The sequence below is a fragment of the Lathyrus oleraceus genome, chromosome 7 (genome assembly GCF_024323335.1).
Source record: "Lathyrus oleraceus cultivar Zhongwan6 chromosome 7, CAAS_Psat_ZW6_1.0, whole genome shotgun sequence".
In the NCBI taxonomy this organism is placed as follows: domain Eukaryota; kingdom Viridiplantae; phylum Streptophyta; class Magnoliopsida; order Fabales; family Fabaceae; genus Lathyrus; species Lathyrus oleraceus.
The window spans coordinates 85,913,005-85,930,010 of NC_066585.1; positions in this window are offsets into that span (position 1 = coordinate 85,913,005).

Here is a 17,006-nt window from a genome sequence, read left to right on the forward strand (position 1 = left end):
AAATACTTTTGAACTAACCAATCAATTGGTAAGTTGTGCCAATTGATTGAAAAAACTTTTATGAAGGAGAAAATCGATTGGAGCATTAAGCCAATCTATTGGGAAGTGCAAATTGTTTAATCAAGAAATTATGACAACACATTAATAACTTGCAACGACTATATATCCAATATTTCCTATTTGGGCTCGCTAATCGATTAAAAATGAGCTGGACAATCAATTAAAGCTTTGTGCAAATCAACTGACTCATTAATTCAAGCCATGAACCATTTTCTTTTTTTGGAGTTTCCAACTTCTATATAAAGGAGGCTCGCCTCCACTTCATTTCACGCCACTTTCTAACAACTTACGTATTATTTAGAATTTACCTCTCAAAGTTTTCTCTCTCCCACTCTCAAACAAGATATGATTTATTTCAATTAAAATTAAAATTTAAGTCTTCATTTAAATATGAATAAATCTCCATCCAACTGTCAAATAAGTCACCTAATCATATTGCTAAGCCAATTAGCAATGAAATTTGATCCAATCTTTGAACATAAACTCTTCAAAAACACAACAATATTGACCTGTTGCGCAAGGCCCAAATGTCGTACCTTATGCAGTGACATCGCGTCCAACATGTGTCCCTTATGCACCTCCATACAACTTAAGCAAGCTAGATAATATTGAACACTTTGAATACTTCTCCATGTTGTTGTTTGTAAAATGCAGTCAATCCAATAGGAACTACAATGATTGGGATGGAAGTGCAGATAGTAGAAAAAGTACATTTGATGGATGTTTATTTCTTGGAAATAATTTTATCTCTTGGTTCATCAAGAAGAAACATTGTGTCTCATTATCTACTGTTGAGACTGAGTATATTGTTGCAAGGAGCAACTGCATTCAATGGTTCTGGATGAAACAAATGTTGAAGGAGTAAAATGTCGAAAAACATGTCATGACATTATTTTGTGACAACTTGAGTGCTATTAATATTTCAAAGAATCCTATCCAACACAGTAGAACCAAACACATTGACATTCATCATCATTTTGTCAAGGAACTTGTGGAAGATAAAACTGTAAATCTTGAGCATATAGCAACTGAAAAAATAGTTAGTTGACATATTCTTTAAGGCTTTGGATGCAACTTAGTTTGAAAAAATAAGACGTGCTCTTGCTATCTGAATATGTGAGAATTTGTAGCAATCAATTATAGAAGATGTGAAAGAATAGAAATATGTTTTCTCTTTCTTAAGACCATTATTGCACGTGAAATAAGGGTGATTATTCCCATTTCAAATTTGCTTTTTAACTACTCCTTCTCTACAAGGAAGAGCAATCTACACTCATTTATCTATTGTTCTTAGAAAAACTTCTCTTTTTGCTTCTCTCAAGTTCTCCAATTTCCTTTCAATATGTGTACAAAGTTTGAAGAAGCTAAGGCAATATGAAGTCTAGGGTTACTGAGTCCAAGAAGGAAGATCTAGATAAGAATGAAACCATGGTGGAAACACATGTTGGACCATCTATTGGAGCATCAATGTCTAGGAAAAATTATGTAACATAAATTAAGTCATTGAAGAAGAGACATGTTCAAACACACGATTCTGAATCATATGCTGATGAAGACTGGGTTAGTTTCATTGAATCAGGTGGTTGGTCTGGAGAGCAAGTTTGAAGATTGATATTTCCAGGCGTTCCTGTTGCTGGATTTGTAATAACTCCTTAACAATCCTGGATCTGTTATCATATTCTTTGGATTTAGTTCTAAGTTCTAAGTTGTTTGGTAGTGTTTCTATGGTTTTCATTTTTCCATACCCTTGCCAAATTATGGTAAAAAAGGGGAGTAATGGGTGTATGGTGTGTATGTGCTGCAATGTTATTTTGATGTGTTTGTGAAGTATTATTGTGTGCTCACATGCTGGAGCATCTGACCTGTAACTTTATGAACATATGTGGGATGGTCTCTCTATGTGTGTGAACTCTGATGTTTGTGAGCTGATCATCTCTCTGTTGATGTTTGATGAGTAGTGGTAGTTCTGAGTGACCTGTCTAACCTGTCTAACTACTGACTTTTATTGTGTTCATGCGTGATTGATTTTTTTCCTGACTATGAGAGCATTGTGATTATCTTTTTAGTGTGTAATAACCACTTTACTCATGTGCTTCTTCTACTGTTGATGTTTGCTCTGCTTGTTATGTTTGTGGTGTGGTTATGCTGCTCAGTTTGTAAGATTTACTCATGGACATCTTATAAGTTTTGAAAAAGTTGTTTTGCCAAATTTTTTCAAAGGGGGAGATTGTTTTTCCTTTTGATTGGTTGCATTATGCAAAACAATATGGTATATACAATATTTTTTGGTGAAGAAATGACACATGTGGGACATGATGTTTTAGCATATGTGCAACATCTAGCCCTTGTCAGTAGGCTAATGTTGTTGTTGTCCTGAGTGAATTTTCTAGATGTGTGTAATGAAGATTTGTTGCCATGTTTTAGCAATGTGTTAATTAAATTTGTTGACAGATTGAATAAGATTAAATCTAATTAATTGCATATTTAAATTTGAATAAAAACAAATCAAATCTTTTTGTTTGAGGTTTTTGAAAAACAAATCAAAACATAATCCTCTACAAATCTAAACATGATCTCAAATCAAACGCCCATTGGAGAAAAGTCCAAAAATGAGCAAGGTCAATGGTTGAAGGATCCCTAGACTAGGGTTTCTTGAGGCACAGGTTTCATCAAGTTTCATGGCTATATGAATCAGGGTTTGAGGTGTAAGGATCAAATTGAGATGTTTTAAAGGGTATGGGGCATGAACAAACTTTGGATTTGAGGGACCCTTAATGGCATGGCCAAGATCCAAGGTGAATAATGACTTGTGCAAACAAAATGAGGCAAAGAGCTAGGGTTTGGTCCTTGGGTGACCAGATGAATCTTGAAGCTTCTTCCCAGGGGACTCACCATCCAAATTGAACTTGGGGAGTGAGTGAGATGTCTCGACTGATCCTCCAAGCTTTGTGGGATGCTTGAGGATAGGATTAAGGTTAAAGTGGCTTGAGGCACACCTCAACATGATCAGAAGATCTTGGAGCATTGCAAATGAATCTCATGCCTTGGACTTGTGGATTATTGTGGTTATTAAATAAACATGCATATGAGATGATATGTATGAGAGGTATGCTTAAGGTTTAGGGCCCAGGAAGATGCTATGGGGTATTGCAGGGTACAACAATATGCTTAGAAGAAATTACATGAAAAACTTTATGGTATCATGGAGCCACTTATGGATATGTTCACTCCAAAACCTCCACCTGCACCAGAAGTTGAACAAGAAATTGAAGTTACCCCTCCACCTGAATCTGAGACCGGGACTACTTCTAGGATGTAGCCTTCTGAATCTGAATCCATTCCTCTAGTGCTGAAGACTTTGGAACAACTAAAGCAAGAGAATGTAGCTGTTAGATCTCGGTTGGACAAACAAGATGACATGTTCAAGGAACTATCTCAGACTAGCACCAAGGTTGAAGGCATGCTTTAAGTGATTATGTCAATATTTCCACCCCCAACCTAAAACCAAAACCTTTCTTATGTTGTTGTTTAATGTTTTTTTTTGCTAAGTGCTTATATGTATCTTTATCCTTTTAATATCAATGATATTTCCTTTTCTCGCTTCTATTTTATTTCCTTTGTTTTTTGATTGATGCCAAAGGGGAGGAAGAGTAGATACAACTTTGATATTCTTATTTCCCTTCTAATCCCAAACATTTAACTCAGACTCAGACATTTATTTTTTACATCCGACTCTGATAACTAAATAATCTGGGAACTTTGGTAAAATTCACCAATGTTACTTAGAAGAAGTTTTAGTTAATCAGGATATCTAAATTTTAGCTTCATAATTAACCAGGCTATCCAGAAAAAAGAAACATAGATATGTCTTTGAACCAAACTCTGATACAAGCCAGTTTCTAACCAAGCTCTGGTACAAGCCAGTTTCTAACTAAGCTCTGATACAAGGAATCAAGAATTTCTAACCAAGCATAAAAGTTTGACCAAACTCTGATACAAGACAAACTCTTGATAACTAGGCTTTCTGATACAAAAAAAATTATGATACATGGATTCAAGGAATTTTAAATCAGAATAAATTTCAACCAGGCTTTCTCATACAGGGAAGTTCTTACTTTCATGTTGATTGAAATGTTTTATGTATTAAAACTATTTTGAGTCTTAAACTCAGGGGGAGCTTGCAAACCTAACTCCGAAGATTTAAGTTGAGAAATATTTTTGATAGTATAAAACTCAGGGAGCTTACAAATATCACTCTGATATATTTTTTGTGTGATTAAACCAAGTAAAAATTGTTCATCAAAATATACGGTTTTGTCATCATAAAAAATGGGGAGATTATAAGAACAATATTTGGTTTTGCATCCAGCCTTATGTTTTGATGATAACAATACATAAATTCATAAGGAATTTTTTTGTACCCTAATGGTTTTGTTAAGTGTGCAGATACTAGATACAAGTTCTAACTCTGAAGAAGTGATGTGTGACATCATCAGACTCTGAACCTAGTGCACTCTGATTTTGATATATGTGTTCTACAAAGATTGCTCAATGTTTCTAATGTTGTCAAGCTCTGATATCCTACACTCAACAAATATGATATCCAAAACTATGATGACTAAGGTTCTGAAGACTCTGAAGACAAGGTTCTGAAGACTCTCTCATACAGACTCTGATTCTTCTTCTATGCATGCTTCATCAACTCTCTATCTGAAGCCTCTGAATAATTGAAGATAATATCAAAAAGTTTTACATGAGAAAATAGTATAGAGTACAAGATCAATATTCTTTTCACTACACTGATTTTATGGGAAAAGGACTATACTATTGTACCATTGTGTCTCCCATTTTCACAGGCCATTATGGAAGGATACATCTACATTTATGAATTCCATTTCTATCCTCCAACGGATCTTTTCATTGCCTATATAAAGGAGTCTTAGAAGAATGAAACAATGCCAACCCTAAGAGAATATCTTCTACGTGAACATTACATACTGTGAATAATTTGAGAGAGAGAAAAATAAACACATAAGGAACTTTTGTTCATACACATTCATAGAAAATATTTTGTATGAAATTCTTTGTAATTCATTTATGTAATTTGCTTTCTTAGAAGCATCTTGTAACACACTTTGTATCTCAAATTTTGAGTTGTATTTCCTCGAGAGACCAGGGTATAGTCAGAATTTATTAAGAAGACATTGATAATTAGTCTTTATGGTTGTAATCAAGTTTGGTTATAGTGGATTAAGTCCTCGTGATAAGGTGAAATCACCTTGGAGGGTGGATTGGAGGTAGCTTTGTTAACAATGAATCATGATAAAAAATATTTGTGCCCATTATTTTTATTCTAAGCTCTCTCCTTGTTGTTTTGGGTAGCAAAAGATTTTCATTTTAGAACCTAATTCAAACCCCCCTTTCTTGTGTTTCAGTTACCTTCATTAGGCCCCTACCAATGTCAAGATGACCAATTTTTTAGAGTTTAAAACTTCTAGTTGCATATTTTCTTTTGCTTTTAGTATATTTTACTCTAATGTAATCCAAAAAAGTATCCAAATCATAAAAAATTTAAGGGAGGTAGAGCATCGACTTTGGTTAAACTATAAACCCTTTTCCTAGAAATTTGATAAAAGCGCTTATTCATAAAATGAGGGACTTTACTCAACCTTAGACTTTTAGCCACAAAATATTTCAACAAAAAAAGACAAAGCAAGATTATTCTTAAAAGTCAAAGATGAATTATAGAAACCATAAACTAAAATTTCATAACCAACAACTCGAAATTACAATGGCATACTTAGTTTCCTACTACCAAAAGTAAAACCAAAATCAAGTTCATCGTACAATTAAACAAAAATAAGTTTCTTTCTACAGAAAAATACATAAAAGGTTTTTTCAAAACAAATTCAAAACCAAAATCTAAAACTTTGCTAACACCTCTCACTGACTCCACTATTACTAATAAATCATTTTACATCTTCAACTTGCTTTCCCTTGGACATGTCTCCTTCAAGATTCCAAATGCCAACAAAAACACGTTTATATGGGGTGTGAAACCAATATCAAGCAACCAATAATCTACATTAGCATCAACTAAATTAGACTAAAAACAAACAAAAGCAATTTTTTTACCTCCATACTTATGTTTGTACTCGATCCAAGTTTTAAAATTTGCACAATAAAGGTTCTCGTGTTCCTTCTCATTACATCAAAATCACCAAGTAGTTGTCTTAAATATGCCCAAGGACCTCCAGCTAAGTGATGCTAACCTATAATTGGTTTTTGGAATTCTTGATTCTCGTGAAAAGTATTGGATGGGTTTTTGTTTTTCCAACTACCCTTGCCATAATGGGGTTTGGTTGGACATATAGTAAGACAATCACAATCTTTTAATTCTTACGCTTTTCTTCCTCAATATTGCTCTTGGGAATAAAATCGTTCATACTTAAATATATCCCAATAGTGTTACTGATAGCAGGCCCATACGTACCAGAAATAAACCCAAGTGGATGCAAGACTATAATCCAAAATAATATGATTTTGTTGTTATATTTGTTATGTTATTTATTTAAGTGGGCTTGCCCCATTATTCCAATCCAATAGGATTCTGCTTGTATTTAAAGCACTTGTGGCTTATTGAAATCCTAGAGAATTATTCAGAACTTTTATCTTTTATCCTTTTAAAACCCTAGATCTGAAAAAATAGTTGTTGAACCTTTTACCAATTGGTGCTTTCATATCTTGAATTCATGGCCCCCCCAAACCCCAACCCTTCTTCTAGAGAAATTGTAGAAGAAGCTGTCCATACTGCTCACATACATATTGACAATGTTATGAACCAAATCCAACAACAAATGGACGAGAGTTTTAATAGGACAAATGCAGATTTGGAGCAGATTCAAATCAGAATGGACAATAAAAAACAAATTTCTGACTCTAGATATGAAAACATCACAAGTATGCTCACTAAGCTAGCATCTCTAAAGGAAAAGCAACAACCTGCTACTATTCATACAACTACAAGTTCATTAGGTATCACTCATGCCCCTCTTTCCATCCCTATGTCAACAACCCATATTAATTACATTTTCACTAATGCCAACGCTACCAATGGTTTTCCTATTTTCACCCATGCCCATACACCCCTTACACACTCAACTACCCTTTCTCACATCCCTCCACCACCTGTAGCTACTGCTTCCATGAGGAGTACAGCCGTCCACATACCCAAATTTTTTACTTCCCCAACTACCTTCACAACCATACAAAATTATAATATCCATATGTTCCCCCATTTTACCTATACCCAAATACAACAACACCTTCCACTACCCCCTTTTCGTACATCCAATTTTGAACTTGCAATGTTTGATGGTTCGAACCCATTAAAATGGTTATTTTAAGTTGATCTATTTTTCAAATTTTACCAATTATCACCTGAAAGTAGATTGTCCATGATGTCATTTTATATGAAAGGTGAAGCCTTATGTTGATTTAAATGGATGCACCAAAGCTAGCTACTACTAAATTGGCCCTCGCTCACTTAAGCTTTGGAATTACGTTTTGGTCATTCAACATATGCTAATCACCAAACTTAATTTCTTAAGTTAAAACAGGTTGGTTCAGTTGTTGAGTATCAAGCCACGTTTGAAAAATTGGGAAATCAAGTTGTTGATTTATCTCAAGACACCATCCTCAACTGTTTCATTTTTGGTTTAGCACATGATATTCAAAACGAAATAACAATTTATAGACCTGTTTCTATTTCTCAAGCTATTGGGATTGCAAAACTGATTGAGTCCAAAATTATAGATGCAAAACCTAAATTTCAAAAACCATTTTCTAGAACTCTTAACTGTCCACCCCCTATCACATACTCCACCACAACTTACTTCTACCCCTAAAATCCAATCTACACCCCAAACCACTAAGCTACCTATCCGACGTCTGCCCAATACCCAACTACAAGAGCGTCGTGCTCAAGGACCATGCTTTAATTGTGATGAAAAATTTATACTAGGCCACAAATGCACTTTAGGAAAATTTCAATTATTAATGGTTGATGAGGATGAACCAAACACACAAGAACCACAAAAAAATTGTGACGTAACTGCTCCAACATCTGACCCAGATGACACTTATTTCCAACGGTCCCCTCAAGTTGTTGGCAACCAAATTTCTACTAAGACACTAAAATTCACTAGTTTACTAAATGACTTGACAATTATAGTTCTGATTGACACAGACAGTACTCATAATATTTTACAACCCCGCATTGCCCAACATCTCAAACTTCCAACCAAACCAATTCCAAATTTTCCGATCATGGTTGGTAACGAGTCTAAATTATTATGTTCGGGACTCTTCCCTCAAGTTCCAATCACACTATAAAATAATTTATTTTTTTATCCCATTCCATTTACTTCCTATTAAAGGAGCGGATGTTGTCATGGGTATTGAATGATTACGAACCCTTGGTCCTCTCATGGATGATTTCTCAATCCCAAAAATTTCATTCACCTATCATGACAATGAAATTACTATCACGGGTGATCCTAAATCCCTCCTTTCTCCCTCTTCCTACAATCAATTTTTTCACTTTCTCCACACAGACTCAATTGCTTCTATCCACCTCATCCTTTACCAATCCTTACAAGTGTTAGAACAAGATTTGGTTTTGCATCTATACCTTGAGTTTTGATGATAACAATGTTGTATTTATGTGAGAAAGTTTTTGGTACTCTAATGGTTTTTTTATTGTGTAGCTTTAACAACCAATTCTAATTCTGAGTTTATGACGTGCAACGTCATCAGTTTATGAACATTGTGTTCCAAATTCCGCTTCTGCGCTAATCATAAGATGTTCTGAAAGATATAAGTTACTGCTACAATGTTCTTTATGCTTTTATGCTGATTCAATCCTGAGAAGTTTATGAAGATACACTATGTTGCTGCTGCAACATTCTCTCCGCTTATGCTTCTGGACATGACTCTGATTATTAAGCTTTTGAAGAATGTCAAGCTTATGAAGTTTTATTACTTAGCTGAAGATTCTGAAGATCTCAAGCTAGACGTTCAGGTTATCAAGGTTCTGACATAACAGTATGAAGATTCTGAAGATACTGAAGATCTCAAGTCAGACTGTTGACGTTGTGAAGGTTCTGAGTGTAGATTTAGAAGTTTCTGAATCCAGTTGTATGTTTCTTTATTTCATGATTCATCAACTTTCATCAGAAGCCAATGAATTTGAAGATAAGATCAAAATGGATACATGATCAAATAGTACATGGTACAAATCAAATGTTCCTTCCACTACCTGATATCGTGGGTAAAGGACAATACTATACATCACACCTGTCACTGAATTTATGGGCAAAGGATTGTACGTTGTGTAACTCCTTTCACCAATCCATTAATGGACAACTGCTCTATTTGGTATCCCCATTTTGCCCTCCAACGGTATTTTTTCTTATGTTATATAAGTGGGACTTAGAGACTTAAAGAAAAAACTGCAACAATTTCATAAGACTATTTTCTACGTGAAAAAGATCTAGACTTTGTTCATATTTTTCTTTAAGTGTTTTGTATTTCATTTGTGTAAAATTTGCATGTGTAGAAGTATCTTGTAACATAAAACCTTTGATTCAAACGTGTTATTTGTGATTCCTTAAGGAGACTAGGGTATAGTCGGATCCTTCAGAAGATAAAGAAGGTTATTCTTTATGATTATTGTAACCAGTTGATCATAGTGGATTAAGTCCTTATGTATAAGGCAAAGTCACATTGGCAGGTGGACTGGAGTAACTTTGAGTTTCAAGCGAACCAGGATAAAAATACGTGTGTTTTTATCTGTTTGTTCTTAGTGTTTTTATGGTGTTCTTGAGTTGGTAAAAAGCTTTTGTTTTTAAAACCCAATTCTAATCCCCCTTTATTGTGTTTTCACACCTTCAATTAGCATCAAATCTCTGGTTCTGATTGTGATAAAGTTTTTATCAACACTTCACTGTGTTCAGTATCGGTCCAGTTTATGTGAGAAACAATGGTCGCTGCTAACAACAACTCTGCCGCTACTAACAACAATGAGAGAGATCACTACAGTGCTAAACCACCAATATTTGATGGTGAGAAGTTTGATTACTAGAAAGATAAAATCAAAAGTTTCTTTCTTGGTTATGATGTTGATCTCTGGGATCTTGTAGTTGATGGTTACGTTCATCCAGTTAATGCTGAAGGAAATAATATAGCAAGAAGTTCTATGACAGATCAACAAAAGAAGGATTTCAAAAATCATTATAAGGCTAGAAATATATTGCTAAATTCTATCTCTTATGCTGAGTATGAGAAGATAAAAAACAAAGATTTTGCTAAGTCCATATTTGATTATCTGAGGATGACTCATGAGGGGAATGCTCAATGAAGGAGACAAAAACTTTGACCTTAATCCAGAAGTACGAAGCATTCATAATGGAAGATGATGAAACCGTTGATATTATGTTCTCAAGACTTCAGATGCCTGTTGCAGGACTGAAAGTTATGGATAAATGATACTCTACGACTGACCATGTCAAGAAGATAATCAAAAGTCTCCCTAAAAAATGGAGACCTAGGGTCGTTGCTTTGAAGCTGGCGAAGGATATTAACATTATTAGTCTTGAATAACTTGTTAGTTCTTTAAGAAGACTTGAGATAGAACTCGAGGAAGATGAACTTCAGAAGCAAGGTAAGTCCGTTGCTTTAAACTCTAAGCCTGAGAAGACAAGAGCTTATCAAGCTGAGGAAGAATCAAAAGTTTCTAATGATGACTCAAAAGATGATGACGAGTTATCAGTGATTTCTAAGAGGGCCAATAGACTCTGGAAGCATAGAAAAAATGGTCAAGGAAAGTTTAGAGGAGCTAATGAGATTGTTGGTTGTTCTGATTCTTCATCTGGGCAAAAGAAGCAAGGTCCTGTTAAAGAGGTTATCTGCTTTGAGTGCAAGGAGCCAGACCACTACAAGAATGAATGTTCTAAGATGAAAAAGGATAGAAGTCCTAAGAAGAAGTTTTCTAAAGGCAAGAAGGGGCTGATGGCCACATGGGATGACTCAAAATCAGAAGAAGAAGATTCTTACGAGGAACAAGCCAACATTTCATTAATGGAAACAACAACTGATCCAGAAGGTTCTAGAGAACCAGAAAATAAGATGTTGTCTGAATCAAAATCAGACTCTGATTCTGAAGAGGTATTTTCTGAATTATCTCGTTCTGATTTAGACTTATGTCTCTCTGAAATACTGGAAAAGTACCAGAGTCTTCAGAGTAGGTACAAGGACCTTAAACAAGTCCAAGTAGTTGCTTCTGAAATTAGTAGTGAGCTTGAGAAAGATATTTCTTCACTAACTGAAAAAATAGTTTCTTTAAAAAGTAACAACTTTACTTTGAAAAGTAAAATTTCAAAACTAGAGGAAGAAATAGTCTCATAAGCTTCTAGTACTGATTGCGACATTAGATATGACAGAGCATTCCAATACTTTATGGCTAAAAGTATAAATAGAAGCAAAACAGACTCTAATCTATGGAGCTAGCATAAATGGAAATAAATGTTTAAGTTGTACAAAAAGTTTAAAACCTGATGAAAGTCAGAAGGTAAAACTGAAACCTCTCTATGAGCATTTCCTACCTGCTGGCACTGAGCTTAATTTTTCTACAGAGACACAGAAACTTACTAAGGATAAGAACTTAATTCTAAAACCTAAGTATCATGCATAAATTTCACTTGATTATCATGTTGCACAAAGACCCAAAGGTGTAAGAAACTCTAGGACAACCAACAAGAGAGGACCCAGAAAGTGGGTACCTAAGGATAAAATCGTCCATGTTACAAACTGTTGGTGTAAGCCCTAGAGGCCAATACTTTTGGTACTTGTATAGAACTATTTAAAGGCATTTTCTTTATTATGGTTGATTAAGTCCCTGGAATAGATAGTCCGTTTAATGTAATAGGTGTGACTTAATCATGAGAACACATTAAACATAAGGACACTATTCTTAAAGTATCCGTAGTCGAGCTTTAATGTGAAGTGGGATAACATTAAAGCATTAAGACTATTATGTTTGTAGACTGATGATCACATCTCATGGATCATGGATAAAGAGTTATCAAGTCTTAAACATAGGTATGAATATTAGGAGTAATATTTATACCGGATTGACCCGCTATGAGAATACTATATAGAAAGTTATGCAAAAGTGTCATAAGTTATTCTCATGGTGATAATAGTGTATACCACTCTTCGACCTGAAACCACTATAGATCATAGATGTAGAGTCGAGTGCTTTGTTGCTGATCTAACGTTGTCCGTAACTGGATAACCATAAAGACAGTTGATGGGTACTCCATGAAGCATGCTGAGGGACATGAGTGTCCTAGATGGAATTTGCCAATCCTGCGTAACAGGATAAATGTCTATGGGCCCAATATTGAACTGGACAAGGGTGACACAGTCTATACCTTGTGTTCAATATAGACATAAGGGCAAAGGGGTAATTATACACATAATTATTATCACAGGAGGTTTTGTCAGATCACATGACATTTTCGTGACGGGTAGCAGTGATGTGTTGCTAGATACCGCTCACTGTTTATTATGTTAAATGCGTGATTTAATATAATTGCCAACGCCGCGAAAACCTATAGGGTCACACACAAAGGACGGATTGATGAGAGATAGAATAATTAAGGAACATCGTAAGGTACGGTGTACTTAAGCAGAATACGAAATATGGTAAGGTACCAAATACTTAAGTGATTTTGGCATATTATGAGATATAGGCCAAAATGCACTTAAGTGGGCTTTTTGGCTTGAAGCCCACACAAGTGGTTCTATAAATAGAGCTCTTGTGCAGAAGCTTTGTATGTGAATACAGCACAACTGAAGAGTTGGAATTTCGTATCTCTCTTTCTCTCACTCAAAGCCTTCATTCACAAACAGCTAGCACTGCGATTGAAGGAATCCGTTCGTGTGGACTGAGTAGAGACGTTGTCATCGTTCAACGTTCGTGATCGCCCCGTGGATCTGTATCAAAGGTTTTGATCATTATCAGAGATCTGCACCAAAGGTTTGAATCGCCACAAGAGGTAACGATTCTATCACTGATCATGCCCATTCGTAAGGATCACTAAATGGAGAAATTTTTAAATTCCGCTGTGCCTTGGATGGCAATTCTCCTACAGTGGTATCAGAGCCACTTACGAAACCATGAATCTGATATCTGTTTTTGTTATGTAATAATATGATTAAAACAGAATGAATCAAAGGTTAAATTGAGATCAATCAAGTTACATATATGTGATATATGTAACCCTGATGCAAAATACATTATATATGATATAATGTTCTTGTTTCGTTCATTCAAAAACCTCCATGATTGTTTTCCTTTGAGCGATCAATGGTCGTTTGCTTCTTGATCCGACATTAGTATGGTGAAGCAATGACGTGTTGATCAATCATACTGAATTAACAATCGAGACGTGTTTGACGGTCTGAAATTGGTGCATTAGGGTTAGTGACGACACAAGGGTTGTGTTGTCAGAGAGTTATGCGATTGGGGTTTGAACGCACAAGAGTTGTGCTTCCTAAACACTTTTTGGAACAGTGTTAACCGGTTAACGCGTATGGTTAACCGGTTAACGGAATGCGAAATAATTTTTTTGAGATTTTCGAACAGTGTTAACCGGTTAACGCATTTGGTTAACCGGTTAACGCAAGGCGGAAAACAGTTTTCCAAGACATTTTCAAACAGTGTTAACCGGTTAACGCATTTGGTTAACCGGTTAACGCAAGGCAGAAAACAATTTTTTCAGATTTCAAAACAGTGTTAACCGGTTAACGCATATGGTTAACCGGTTAACGCAAGGAAATTTTCGCCCATTCGGCTAACTCAGTGCTTTAAAAGTGTCAAGTGTTGATACGAAAAGCGACATCGATTTTAAATGAATTGTTCATTAAAATGTGATGATCGGTCGTCGAAATTTAATTTGATTTTAATTAATTAAAGGAATTAATTATAATAATAATAAAGTGTTTATTATTGTCTTGTGGTGATCGGTTATGGCCTTAGTTTTCCTTTGTTTTGTTTTGGGTTTTTAAAATACGACCTGCGTGTCGTGCCTCTCTCTTAATCTCCCAAATGTAACTTCTTTTCTCATCTCACTCCCTCGTATGTAAAACGAGTTTCTTTTATATAATGTAATGATATGAAGAAAGCAAAGAAGTCAATGCCAAAGGAGGACAACCTTGAAGATCTTGCTTGGAGAAGCTTAGATCGTTGTAGGTTAGCTTAGGTTCTCTCATTGGCTTGGGAGAACAATTGCGCTAGGGGCCATAACTGTTTCATTTTGTATGTATGTAACACCCCAATTAAAATAAGATAATTATTTAATTTAAATTAATATTTTTTTTTATTAATTTAATTGAATAATTGGAATTTGGGATTATTATTACTATTATTTTGGAATAATAATTATTGGGATAATTATTTATTGGAAAATATATATAAGTTGGAATTAAGGAAAAAGTCCCATTTTGGAGTAAAAAGGTTTTTACGTGAAAAACAGAGAAGCGATCGTGAAAGAGGAAAAGGGCAAAGGCAGAGCAAGAGGAAGAAGGTTGGAGAAGAGAAGAGCTTGAAGCTTGAGATTTGCCGGATTAACTCAGGTAAGGGGGGTTTATCATCGGTTAAAGGGTATTATATGATAATATGTACTGGGTAGTGATAACCATTGTTTTATCTCTGATTAGATTGATGTATGATGAATTTGTGGAATAGTGGATGAATGAAATTGGATGATAATTGAAAGGAATTCGTAGAAATTTAACATCTATGCACATAACAGCCAGTGGATGAATGAAATTGGATGATAATTGAAAGGAATTCGTAGAAATTTAACATCTATGCACATAACAGCCAAATGACGTTCGCCATTATGCCTTCGGCGTTCGCCATTTGGGTTTTTTTTCAGAATAAGAGCGTTTAACGCTAATGGCGTTCGCCATTAGCCTAATGGCGTTCGCCATATCAGTTTGACAGACAGTTTTTCCAGAATGAGAGCGTGTAACGCTAATGGCGTTCGCCATTAGCCTAATGGCGTTCGCCATATCAGTTTGAAGGGCAGATTTCGCGTTTTAAACTCCCAGATGTGATATCGTGGTAATGTTGTTGTTGTTTTGTTGGGTCTTGAGTAGTATAGGCATTAGTAGAGTGTGCTAATACTGTTTTTGATTATGTGGCATGATATGATATGCTTATGTGATAATATACTGATGATGTGTGATGGTATGCATGATGCTGTGAATGTATCAGTTATGTGTGCACTTATGAATAGACTGTTTTATGGCTTAGAGTGTGAGCATATGTCTATTCTTGAATTGTTGTTGATGATGTAGCATGGCTAGGTGATTAGCATGCATATTGTGGCCTTTATGGTGGTAGCTAATTCCCATTGTGAGGAATTAGTGAGTTAGTCATTATGGATTGTTGTCGATGTTTGCATGCTAGGTGAATTAGCGTGCATAGCATAGCCCTTGAGGGGTGGTAGCTAATTCCCGTGGTGAGGAATTAGTGAGTGAGTCACTAGGTCTCAAATGAGTGGGACTAGTTGGACTTGGTAGCCGTGCCTGGATTTGGACGGTGAGGTGAACTATATGTTCACAAATAGTCGGTACCGCATGCATGGAGTCTCATTGCATAATATGTGTATGGCGTATAATATGAATGGATGTATTCCAATATTATACGTGTGTTTGTGTTGATATTGAGTATGAATATGAGTTGTATTGGTATTGAATATGATGTTTGAATTGATACTGCCGTTATTGAGTGTGTAGTCTGGTTAGAGTGATTTGATGCGTTAGTTACTTAACATTACATAATGTTGTATAATGCTTATTATATTGATTGAGGAACTCACCCTTACACCTATTTTTCAGGTAACGAGCAGTGAGTTGAATAGGAGCTAGTGCTTGGAGTCTAGTGTAGTCTCCTAGTGGGTCATGCTCTGATAGATGTAACATCGGGAAGGGATGTTTGAATATTTTATTGATTGGTTGTGAACCATTTTGCATGTAATATGTTACATGATGTGAATAATTGAATTGATTTTATCCGCTGCGTATTATGCAGATACTTTATAATTTGGATTAAGTAAATGAGCATGACAGGATATTCTGATGATGGTTGTGAAATGATTGTGTGACACCCTTCGGGGCATAATTACTCTGATTGATATGTTGCTATTTTAATTGAAATATTTGGGGTATTTTAGAAGGGTGTTACATTAGTGGTATCAGAGCATAGTCGGTCGTGTCGAGTCGTAATTATTTTGTTTCCCCTGTACGGAATAGGTGTTGTGTAACCCTATCAGTACTTATTGTTTCATCTTGTTAGGTTCTCAGAATAGAGATGGCTGGAAGAAGTAGAGACGATGCTGTGATTGCTGAGGCTCTGGGTATGCTAGCTGGAGTACTTGGGGGAAATCCGAATGTTGTGGGAATGGGAGCTGCTCGTCAACTGAGTGAGTTCCAGAAGAACAATCCTCCAATGTTCAAGGGAGCATACGATCCAGATGGTGCTCAGAAGTGGTTGAAGGAGATCGAGAGGATCTTCCGAGTGACTGAGTGTGCCGATAACCAGAAGGTCGGGCTCGGTACGCATATGCTGACAGAGGAAGCAGATGATTGGTGGGTTGCTACCCGCACTGAGTTGGAAGCTGCCGGAAGTGCTGAGGTCACTTGGGCGGTGTTCAGAGAGAGATTTCTGAGGAAGTACCTTCCAGAGGAGGTCAGAGGAAGGAGAGAGAAAGAGTTCGTAGAATTGAAGCAGGGCAATCGGTCTGTTACTGAGTATGCTGCTAAGTTCACAGAGCTGTCGAAGTATTACATTCCCTATGATGAGGCTACTGGAG